Source organism: Dicentrarchus labrax, unplaced genomic scaffold (genome assembly GCF_905237075.1).
Source record: "Dicentrarchus labrax unplaced genomic scaffold, dlabrax2021, whole genome shotgun sequence".
Lineage (NCBI taxonomy): Eukaryota > Metazoa > Chordata > Actinopteri > Moronidae > Dicentrarchus > Dicentrarchus labrax.
Window position 1 is genome coordinate 9,737,031 of NW_026136705.1, and position 13,054 is coordinate 9,750,084.

Sequence of the window (13,054 nt, forward strand, 5' to 3'; positions counted from 1 at the left end):
GGCACGACAGTGCATGTTTCCTCTCTTCCTCTCCTCAGGCTGTATTGGCCAGCAACACAAAAGGCCATTTCCTGCTCTCCACACACAGATATTAGAGTTGAAGCTGACTCTTTCTGATGGCCAGATAATACAGGCCTGAGTCCCATCTAGGCCACGGCCAGGAAATCACGTTAGCTGCCCCCCTCAACACCCCCCTCCTCCTCCTGCTAATACTGGGGATTATGGCACCAAGCTGCCTTGGCACAAATGACTTTTGCTATAACGCAGTGAGGCAACTTATACCAAAGTCCATGAAGTGCAGTAATAACTTGAATTTACTCTTTTGGGAGGGCTGTGCACTGTTTGACAGAAGATGAAATGTACAGTATGTTTAACATTTTAAAACCATGTGTGCCGTGTGATTTAATAAGAAAATGAAATTAAATTATCCACTCTTCATGGTTTAACAAGGGAAATAATTGATTATCTGTTCATACTAGTGGTTTGATGCCTCTTAAAATACAAACTGTAAAACCAGTTGAGCACCATCCAAAAATGTCAACAAGAAGAAATATGAGTGGGAGGAAAGATAGAAAGAGAAAAAAAGAGAAAAAGAAAGGCTGTTACATACTTGTTTTGCCACCAGTGTGTAGGATTTAGTGGCATCTAGTGGTGAAGTTGCATACTGCAACTAACTGAACACCGCTGGCATCTGTATTTGACGACTGGGGAATGAGAACGTGTGTAGGAGAAACTGGTGGCTGCAAAACTCGCAAAAGAACCTATCTACAGTGTTTGTTTTGTCCGATATGGGCTACTGTAGAAACATGGCGGTTCAACATGGCGGACGCTATAGAAGATGCACGGGTAACTGTAGATAAAAACAGCTCATTCTAAGATTACAAAAACAAAATAATTCTTATATTCAGATGACTATACACTAATGAAAACAAACCTACTAATATCATATTTCACTTCTGGCAATACTCCTACACCTAAATGTTACACACTCGACCTATAATACATATTTCTGCAAAAATAAACATTTTTCCTGTACAATTTTTCTAAGACTGCCTGAGGGTAGTTTTAAAGGGATACAGTTTTCAAGTTTTAGTTCTCAACCATTTGAATGAATGGAAAAACATTAACAGGACTTTTATTATTAATGGCATCACCTCAGACACCATTTTTAGCAAAAGTGAAAATGCTTATTTGTTCACATACATTGAAAAGAGTAAAGAACTTCTCCTACACTGACTGGAGGTGGTTTGAAAAGGACTGTGAATCACAACTGTCAAGAAGTTGAGGTAAAGTCAGAGGATCACCACAGTCAATAAGACCATTAATATCTGTACAAAATGTCATGGCAATCCATCTGACAGTTGTCGAGATACTTCAGCCAACAGACTGACAGTGCCACCCATAGAGCCACGCCACAAGAATGGCTAAAAACTGCATGCTATTTCTGCAAGGTCAGAGGAGGACATTAGTGGTGTGTTGTCATACTGTAAACCAATAAGCATGTTGCTGACATCATCGCTGACCGCTGTATTTCTGATGCTTTTACAAGTGGGGACAGCAACATGATGTCCAGTGATCAAACTATTACCACACAACAGGCTTAAAAGCACAGACCTCATTCGTTTAGTGACTGATAATGTCACTCAGTCTACTTTAGATGTGATGGAGATGCAAGTGTTCACTACAGAGTGTTCAACTACATGTAGGTGCCAGAATGCAAAAAACACACTCTAAATACACCATCAGACACACACACACACACACACACACACACACACACACACACACACACACACACACACACACACACACACACAGAAACATACTGTCTGTCTGAGTCCCAAGCCAGGACTTCATTTGGAACTCATTTCCAAACACAAGTCAGCGGGCGATTTGGACAGGGGTTGGGTTGAGGAGGGGAAAAAAGGGCTCCAGAGAGAAACACGCAGGAGAAAAAGGAGGGGAAATGATTCTATGTTCCAATGACTTACAGATGCATGAGCCAATGCCAGTTCCATGATGTTTCAGTTCACCTCCTCCCTGCCTAAACGCCTTCGCACGCATTCACCCTCCTCTCTTTCTACAAGGGAAGCAGCCCACAGACCCAGCTGTCCAGTTGGTGGACAGATCAGATGAACGCAGGAAACCGAGATAAACACAGATTAATTGCTCACAGACAGGAGAGACTTGGGACTGAGCGAGTGCGGTGGGGGGGATGAGGCAAAGGTTCAGAAACAGGATGGCTGGGAGTGGGGTAGGAGCTGGACTGATGCTAGCCAGGGCCTCTATTACATGTGCACCTTGGACGACAACACTCCCGAATGATTACCAGAAAAAAAAGAGAGAGGGAGGAGCTTGAAAGGAGAAAAAACAGAGATGAAAATCAGAGTGAGTCATGAGAAAATAAGTAAAGGAACCTGCTGGCAGCCAGAGAAAGAACACAGAAAGTAGTTTAATCACAACATGGATTTCACGTAAATAACATCCTTCCGGTGTTCAGAGAACACACACAAGATAGGAAAATAGCTCTACCCGGGCTTGTTAAAAGAGTATTGAGTGCTTTGACAATGAATCAGTTGGTGGGAGAAAACAAGCTCTTTCAACATCAGAATCATTGTTACAGTTATGAACTGATTTTTCTTTCAGGTCTTCTGGCTATGTAGAGGAGGATCATGGGACACTACTCAGTAGCATGGGCAGCGACGTACAGTTGGTGGTCAGAGCTAACAGCCATGAAGATACTGTCAGGCTCTGTGTCTCTGCTGGAAAGACATGGGAGTCTGTTAGAGTTTTGACAGTCACTAGAAACACATTTATGGCCCTTTGAGTCACTGTGTGTGTACCTGTCTTGCAGCTCGGCTAGCGTCTCTACTACGAGAGGTGTGTGATTCAGTGGGCGAGTGTCAGTACATAGCCGTAGCCATGCTGTTTATTGCGGTTAACATTTCTACCTCCGAGGTATTCCTTTAGCAATGTGCATTCCAGAATATACACATGTTGGTGCCCACATACACACATGGACAGACACTCTTTCCAGCTTAATTCTTCAACAATAATCTCTGGTAAGAAGAGTGTAAGTTAAGACACGTGTGCTACAGTCTGGTGTGTTTAGCCAGCTGTGACAAGCTGAGTGGAGACAGGACATGGAAAGAGTGGACTCGGGTCAGCTACAGCTCAACCACCATGTCCACATGTAATACTCATTAACATCATTGAGGAAAAGAAAATCCTGTGTGCTCTTTCCAGATTGCTAAAAAAGTAAAATGCAAGAAAAAGATTATTTGAAACTTACATAGTGTATAGTCTGTCAAACAGTATCTGCAGAGTTTCATCTCCCATTATAAACCAATACCACACTGACCTTCAGTAAATCTACAACATAACAAAACGACCCACCTCTGTAAATCCTGTGTATATGTATATGTTTGTGTGTGTGTGTGTGTGTGTGGGTAAGAGTGTCCTTTTGTGCAAGTGTGTCTCTTGGAGCTAGACAAAAAAAATATCTAGGGGATTAAACACAAGCTGTTGAACAAATCTACTGGCGCAAAGAACAGAAAATAAAAATGCAATATCATAATGAGAAGCTTGAGTGGGTGGAAGGAGTAATGAACAAGCAAACAATCCCAGAGAGGTCTCTGTGCTCGGTGTGACCTACACTCCGACACTGTACACTCCAACTGGGCTTTTGACTGTATCCTGGTTGAGATATCTCCAGCATAAGGATCTTTTATCTTTCTAGCAATTACTTAATTTACTGATGAAGACAATGAAACACTAGAGGCACTGAGTGGAGATTTCTGTTCACACATGGTTATTACATCACAGCAGCTATCCTCAATGGATAATACATTTTGCCTTCGACAAGCAAAATGACCATTATGAAAACTGGCTGTATGTGAGATAGAGCCTCCCAGTTATCTCATGTCACCCATGTAACCACATCCCTTGTTTGTAGTTATTGCAACATATAAACCAAAATTGACAATGACGTAATGAATCAATGTGCACATGACATATCCCATCTAGTTGTGGCAGCACAGACTCAGGTCACTGCAACACAAATATACACCAGTACATGTCTATTTGCTTCACCAATTTTGGTTTACTTACTATGTAAGTATAGGCAACAAAACCAATTTTCTGCATCTCTCTCTCAGTCTTCTTTTTCCCATGGCAGAGGATAAGTCAGCATGGGAGCAGAGGATAATGACCTCTGAGCTATAACACTCATGATTCCAGAGCATGGAGAGGATGACTGCCCATTCTGCTGCCCATTACCACAATCCACACAGGAGCTCTTATGTGGGAGCGGCGCCATTAAAAACTTTGAAACATGCCTGAAAAATAGACTGCATCCCATTACCCATGCTCCTTAGCAACAGCCATTACTGTGGATTGGTGGAGGTTGGGCCACATCTCTTTGAGAAGGGTGGAGAGTACAAATTATTGATTGTAACCTGTGAACTACATGTGTAGCATTGACAGGGGAAATGCATCAGGGTAGGAGGGGGGAGGGGGATGTAAAGGGAGAGGAGGAGAGAGAGATGCCGTTCGTGGCCTTTGACTCAGATTGTTCTTACATCACTTACTTCTAGGAAACAACAAAACATCACAACACACACACACACACACACAAACACATACATGTGCGCTCTGCAGGCTCCCTGACACACACTACATCCTCCCTGCTGCTTGGCTTCTTTCTCTCCACCATTTCTTCTGACAGTCTTGTGTGTTAAGTGTATTGTATAGCTGGAGGCGAGTCGGAGAAGCAGAAGATGCAGCATAAAGGCATCAAAGCAGCCATCTCCACTCCAGCTCTTAGCAGGTCAACTCAAAGAGATAACAGCGAGCCAAAGACATTTGAATCAAGGTTAACGGCGGCTTAGAGGGGTGGGTGGGGAGTGGGGTGGCTATCAAAGTGATCTAAAGCACAGTTAAAAGGAATAATGGTAGATCCTATTAGAACTGCCATATTGATCTGTGTGAACCTCACCTTTTGCGCAAAGGCGAATCTGTTTTTCAAAAATAATGATGGTTCCTCTTAACCCTTCAAAATGTGAGGGCGGTGTGTAATTTTATTGCATCGCATTGTACCATGATTTTTCAATCAGTAAAGCATTATCATAGTTCTATGGCTTGAGGCCAGACAAACACATTTTCCTTTAATTGTGACAAAATTATATTTATCACAAGGTGATAATTCACTAGACTGAGTGGAATGAGATCATGACAATGATAATTTATTGGGTTGTTGTTTTTTTTTTCTCCAACTTTTGTTGCCAAATAATGACTCTTCTTTATGAATATAATAAAAGGTACTAGAAACTGGTAATACCAATTGTGTAATACCCATACAGGTCCCCAATTCTTAATGTCACATTTTTAAATTCTTAATTCAAATTCTATATTTTAATAATAATAAATCAACTTGTGTACTGATCTACCATATCTATTTGTATTTCCTCAATGTGTTTTTTTGCTTTGTGTTTTATATTGTGTTTTGCGTTCCACTGCTGTACAAACAATTGCCCTTTGGGAATAATTCAAGTGATTGACTGATTGATAAATACTGTGATTTCCACCATTTCATAAAAGCCAGATGGTAAATATACCTATTCTGTGTTAAGACTTACTGCGTTTTCACAACTGTAAGCCTAAAAAATTTATTTGAACCAGAAATAGGGGTTCAGGGTTATTGTTCTACAAAGGTGCTAAAAACACACAAAAACAATAATAGTGACTTGGACAGCAATTACATAATCTGCTACAATGAGGTGAAAGGAGCTGAGAGCCCAGCAAACCAAGAAGAATTTGTATTTCTCATACAAACTGCATACATACATCCCTTTCTAGCAATGATTTAGTAAAAACTCTTTCTTAACATAAAAAATGGCATTTAAATTAATATTTTTTTCAAAGATGTAATGCATCTGTACATGTCTGTTGATACCACACTGTGTGTCAACAGGAAGATTTCAGTAACTGACGACAATCAAAAGAATTTTGTTTTCTGCTGCCGAATTTTTTGCTCATTATACCCAGTTAGCTCTGAAGTGTGACATTCAGACACATGGGATATGTGCTTTACACAGAAGAGACAGCCTCGGCTACACACACATACAGTGCACACAGCGCTTCAGCCTTCTACACTAACAAGCTTGTGTCCCCGCAAGTTGATCCCTGCAGAGTGGCATATTTTTTCTGGAGAAAGACTGTTGTGCATGCGGTTGTGTGGAGAGAGCCCTGCATAGTTCCAACGTGCCACTGTATAATAAGCTCTACTTATTTTAGCTTCATTATCGCCAACCAGTTCCCCTGCATCACAGAACATTACAGGAAATTGGCTCTGAGATAGACAGTAATAAGAGAGTGAGAGAGACGGGGGAATGTGTGTGTGTGGGTGTCTATCAGCATGTGTGTGCCACTGTGCCTACATTAAGCAAAGCACACAGAAAAGTCATATTGGCTTGCGGGGTACAAGCCAGAGGTGTGTGCTTTAATGATGTGAAATGCTACTTTGTTCTGAGCGTGGCCTTTAAAAATGAACTATTTGTGCATAATGTTGGTACGTTTTTCAAAAATGCTATACATGCTAATTGCCCCTGTCTAGATTACAGCAACCAATAAATCAGTCACACTGCCTTTGCTCTGTGGAACTGGAAAAAATATCAACCCTGCTCAGCTACACTGCAGCCAATTAAGACAGAAGAGGGTCTTCAACATAAGACTTGGAAATTCCACAGTCTGAGTAGCAAGACAGTAAAAAGAGAGCACTAGTGTTAAAGTAGCACATCTTAAATGAGATTCCTCTATAAAAGAGCTCCAAAGCATTCTTCTTAGCTAGCAGCAGAGGGTGCCAGCACATCACAAAAATACCACAGCATGCCACATATTCTACACAACTCCAGTCCAGTTTACTCATCTAAAAAATACCACACAAAGAGAGAGGGACAGAGACTGGACCCATTGTTGGTGTACCATCTCTGTGCTTTTTCTTTTCTGCTCAGGATTCAATTATTCCATCTTTTCTGGCAGCCACTGAGGGCTATGTCTGGGAGGGGACATGGTCTAGACAGGCTGTGTTTATTCCAGGAAACCATATAATGGTGTTTCACATGGTGACTTAATATCATAAACTCAAGCTCACTGACATTCTAGTTAAGTTACAACTTTGCCTGAGGGTAATTGAAAAAAATAAAAATGATTTGTCTTAGCTTAGAATGAAAACTATCAGCTTCGATTTGCATGTGCCACAATTCTTGCAACTTTACAGAAGAATGACAAACAGGGGTCAAAAGATGCCTTTGTTAAAGTGATTTGAAGTGCACTTAGATATATAGCTGTTTTCAGGAGGATTTAACATTTCTCGTCCCTCCCCTTGCCTGTGGCAGACGACGCGCAGAGTCTGGGTAAATCACAGATGGCTATTTCTCTCTCCCTGCCCTGGGGTGACAGGAAAACGAGGCTGAGAATGCCACCTCCTCAGCCTGCAGTGGCAAAGAGCTGGCACTGTCAAGAGGACAGGGAGAGGAAAGAGGAGGATAGAGTCTGGCCTTCCCTGCGGGTTCCTCGGAGAAACCGTCTCCATCTGCTCATCTGGGCCAAATCTGACAGTAAACAGATTTCACTATTTCCTTTTATACTTTACTGTATGTGAGTCCGAGTATGCACCAGGGATACAACCTGTGTTTTTATTTTTTCAGAAAAACAAATATCTTTGCATTTGCATTCAGTGTGTGTACAATTTACCACTAACACATTCACTCATTGTACTGAACTTCAGAAATTGATTGTGTTTGGCAGCGTGAGAACCTGAAGAGTATTTTTTTTCTTTCTGAAGTCCATCCAGTTTTTCTGACAGCACATTGTAACTTTCATCTGTAGCTCTACCTCTTCCTATCCAGCGGCCTGTAAGGTTAGAGGATCAATATCGTTTTTTTGCCCTGGATCCCTGCCTGTGTGCCAGGTTAAGAGGAGTTTCCAAACAGATCTGGTTAAGATGGAGGCTGCGTCTGATGAAAGAGCAGTAGAGCCAGTGGAGGCTGAGCTCAAGGTCAAGGGACAATAACTCTTATCCCTTTCCCACTTGAGATCAGTCTGGATTCAAGTGGAGGTGCACTGCTGAATCCACAGAGACAGTGGTGAACCTGAGATGAGCTGTGAAAAACATGGAATAATGGTAACTTGCAGCAAGGTGTTTGCATTCTGTGCATGCATGTAATGCAATGAAATGGGAAGAATTCACTCTGATGCTATCTGACAGATGTCGGGCTCTCATATCCGACTTAACTCTCTGCATCCAAACAGCTTGTTCAGAGCCACCATGAAATTGGACCAGTAGACAGAGAAAACAACAGACTGGTCATTTTGTCCGTCTTTACTTTTTACCAGGCTGCTGTTACCATGGTTCCATGGTCATCACTCATAAGGGAAATACAGTGCAGTCTGCCAATATTTCAAAATCAGACCACATTCCTTTGTAAACGTCAATTCTTGAACATATGGTCTGTTGAGCGCTGTTAAAGTAATAAAAGAAAGTTAGCAGAAACATCTGCGACTGTAAAACTTACATCTGAGCTATTTCACTCATCGGCAATCCTCTTCACATATTCAGAAGAAGTGATTTATGTATAATTTATTGCCTAATTTATGTACTAATTTACTTTGCAAGTCCATTGAGAGCTAAGAGATATTTCTGATGTAGAATTAAAATCCCACATTTTGAGAAACGGGTAATGATCCAGCACACAATGTTGCCACAGTGTTCTTCATTATCAGCCTGACTTTGTAGCTGTCAACAATGTTTGTTTCTCAAGCATACTTTTCTTCTTGGTGTCAAGTGCATGTAGGCCTTTGTGTGATAGTTATACAAGAGTAAAAACCGTTTTCCCCCATCTAAACACTAACACTGAACACCTGTTATCCAAGGCCAGCTTCTAATTCTCTCCTATTATCACACAGAGGTTAGTGTTTCAGGGATAACACCTTGTTCACACTAGACTGTAAATTTACATTTTTCCTGATACCCAGTCTAGTGTTTTCTGGAATTGGACCCATCCTAATACTGAGTCCAAGATGCACCTCTAGTACAAGTCCTCTGTTTTCCAATGCTAACTTTATACAAAGCAGCCCCCCTCCTTGTTTTGTATATCCAGCTCCAGAGTTGATAGTTCAATTTAAGGTAAAGGCAGCTCTTTTCCACAAATGTTTGCTTTCTCTATTTACCTCTATTTATCTATTTGAAAGATGTGTGTGTATGCGTGTGTCTGAGAGTGGGAGTTAACTCTACTATAAGATGGAAAAGAACCTGAAATCTGAAAATCCTGACCGAAAAGATCCTGTCCTAATTTGGACACATTGTGCTGTGATAAATTCTGGTACCTAAAGCAAAGCAGCTGTATGACCCTGGGCTCTGCAGATCTTCAGTTTATGTAATGAGCCCAAAGGATAAAGCCTTCACTTATTAAAAACCAACAAAGGCAGATGCCTCTCTGCCTTATGGTTTTGCACTGGTACCTGATCTGTTGTCTGATAATAGGGTAACTGTAAGGATGACATTACAGACAATTAGCAGGGAGATGGCATGTAGTAATTATACAATAGTCATGAGAGTGCCCTTATCAGAAGCAGCATAGCAGACATCCTGTGAACATTGTCCTCTATTATTACACTCAATTTCATGGCACTGCGTTAACTTACATCACCAGTGGACTGAGGGTAATCAAAAATCCAAGACAATTCACTGGGAATAATGAAACTCCTATATGGACAAATTACTAAGAGGATATGGTCTACCATGTTATCAAAAGCAGGGAAATGAGGTGGAAGGGAATGCAGGGAGACTGATTTTCTTTTTACCCCCGTCAGGGAATGTGGAACTGATGAAAAGCGAAAAAAGATAAGAACTTTCCAGCCATGACTTAACACATGCAAATATGAGCTTTCAGATATTCTTCCTCCCCTCCTGCAGCCATTTCTCACCAGTCATTAAAGCCTTGCTCTCATTTCTGGCATGATGAAGGACTACTTAGGCTGACTTCAAGTGCATATCATCAGCTCCGACTTCTAAGTTTGGGAGTCATAAATAAGACTTGTCATGCATTTAAGTTCTTTTGGTTGAAATCAATTTAGAAAATGGACAAAACTGCGTTTTTCACTGGCAATTTGTAGAGCAGCAGAAGGATGGAGAGTGTGCATGAGATATGTAAAATAAAAATGTATGGTTATACTACTGAAAAAAAAATTAATGGATACTTGAACAAAAAGGGAAACGTTAAACAAAGTTAATTTCTGATCATTTTCATGACTTAATCACATTTTTTCATAGCTGATCAAGAAGCTTCAAGGCTTTCTTTTCCCTGAAGTTATATCTCAAATTCAATACACTACATTCGCTGGACCCTAGCAGCACAATCAAAAAGTGTCTGATCAAATGCCAAAATACAAACCAGAGATCATATTATTTTGATTGTGTGCTGTCTTTGGGGCCCTTCAGTTATAGTGCACAGGATGATGTGATTCACTGCAATGACAAAAAAGTCTAAACTGTTTTTTAATCACACAGCAAAGATATTGTTATTGATCTTGTCATCCTACATACCATCCACACAACTGTCCTCCTTGCCTCGGAGGATACAAATAATGATGATGTGGAGATTAGAATTAGACGGTTTGATCTGTTTGCAAAAAAATCAAGCACATACCTGCCCCCTTTTTTTTTTTCTTAAATTGGATTTCGACCATTCATACTGTCCACCTACGAGATCATGAAGGTTTTCCACAACTACTAACCCAGAGTGAGTCCAAATCAATATAGGACTAAATCACCACAGTGCAGTGTATAAATCAATGACACCTGCACAAGTTTAAATGTCAATGGGTTTTTTTAAGGACGGAAAATTCTTTAAAAAACCATTGACATAAATTAATTGTATTTTAATTTAATATTTTAATTTAAATAATTAAAACACAGCTAATTTTCTTTTTCATAACAATGATAAATGTTAAAATACAATATATATCAAGCTAGATATTATATTTTTATTCATAATCCCATTAAAGTGTAATCCAGGTAGACAGGAAAATTAGCTGTAGTTTTGTAGCTGCTTTTGTTCAGTTCAGCCCAGTTCAGCCCAGTAAAATTAGTTCATTAAAGGCACAAGCAGAAGCAATGTGAAAAACTGGGGCAGAATACTGCAGACTGGATGGCTAAGATGGTTCCAGCAAAGGGAGGAAAAATAATAGCTCACTAAATTGCTTTTATGTTTGCTTTATACTGTATCTTACCCAAAAAGTCCTCATTAAATTTGGACTAGTAATATCTGGATATAATCCAAGTAGGATAATACTATTTCCTAACTCTCTGCTGGCTTTAATCACTCCTAACATTTACTATTTTAGTGATTAAACTGCTTGAAGCAGGTCTTACACTCAAATATCACAGAGACTCTGTGTTGAGTGAGTGGGAGTCTGTGTTGTGAGAAGCAGCGGGAACAGAAGTTTACTTTTATTTCTAATGTTTATTTCACTCGGCACCCTTTACTTGTCAGCAGTCAAGAAAAAAAAACTGAGAAAATTTTGTAAAAATGGTAGTACACCATATTCAAATGAAAAACACATGTTTGCTGGATTGAGATGCCTGTGGGGCAGACTGTGAGCGGAGGCTATCCCTCTCAACAAATTCTCTCTCCAACTAGACAAAATCCCTCCTGGGAGTATGAATGACATTGAGGGGTCAGCTCGTAGAATATATTTCAATACTCAAAAATCTCAAAAAGCCAGGTGTGTTAAGCTGAATCACATCTCAGTCAGGCGGGGGAGAGGGTTAGCAGGCGGTCATGGATGAAGCAGTACTGAACAAAGTGGTTGTGTGGGGCACACGCTGGGTAAATACCAGCCCCTACTATGTCCTTTTCTTAAACTGGAGATACTTTAACAGTCAGGGTTGCCCCCACATGGGAATATTTCACTCCATGAGCCTTTGGTGCTCCCATAAATACTCCACTTTCTCAGCCAGCACCTGCTCCCTGACCTCCTCTTTTACAGGGGGCAACAAAGCATAGCAAAGGAAAAAGGTGAGGAGGAGGAGCTCTTTCCAGGAATCCACCATCAACACAAACACATGTATGATAAACTACATGTAGACCAATTTTCTGTGTATCTAGGCTCAGCTAAAATCCAGGATATGCCTAATTGATATTTGTAGAGCAATTGCCTCTGCAGTGTGCAGGCAGCATCAAAGGGCAGCAGGAGGAGCAGGTTCAGGCAATTATACACCTTATTAATCCTTTTGTGCTGCAACAAAGAGGAGGGCACAGTATGCATGCATGTCTGAATGAGTTAGTTTGTTTGTGAATATTTAATGTGTGGCTTAAACCCAGCATGTGGTCCATTATGTTGTGAATTTACACAGGGCTGAAATGTTCACATTAGGATTTAGCAACCAATAACGCAAGAAAACAAAACAGTAGAATAAAAGTATTGTGCTTGTGGTGCAGAAATCTGTAATTATTCCCCTGCATTGCTATGTGTAAAATCAGTGATGCAGCTAAATAAAAAAGCAATCAATTCACTGACAAAATTGAGTGGTTCAGGGATGACGTAATTTTTTAGGCCAACACGGAAGTTAGTATCGCCCTTGTTCCTTTGACAGAAAGCCATTGGGATTTTTCCATTGGATTTTGGATTATCGCAGAAAATAAGCTCTTTGGCGAACGTAGGTTTATGATACTTGTGTTGTTCAGCAAGATAATTCACGAATAACACCACTTTTATGATTTTTTAAGCGTAAATGTCAGCACCAGAAGTAAAGAGCTAACGTTAGATTGTAAACAATCTGGACAACAGTCACAAGACATCAACTTCACCACCACTACACTTTAAGTGTTCAGTGTGATGATGTTTAATGTACGCAACAACTTCTGTAGTCTCATTTAACCACTTGCAAGCAATTTTCTTTGTAAGCCACTGCCACAACCACGCGTGACACCACATCAACACGTCATGTTCAGTTTTTTTTTTTTTTCACATCAAGAAAGCGTCCCAGAGGATT

At 40.5% G+C, this 13,054-nt stretch overlaps 1 protein-coding gene across 1 annotated transcript in view; it reads right to left on the reverse strand.

Moving 5' to 3' along the window:
* The window catches only part of auts2a (activator of transcription and developmental regulator AUTS2 a), a 294,183-nt gene that overhangs the window by 197,075 nt on the left and 84,054 nt on the right, over nt 1-13,054 (reverse strand).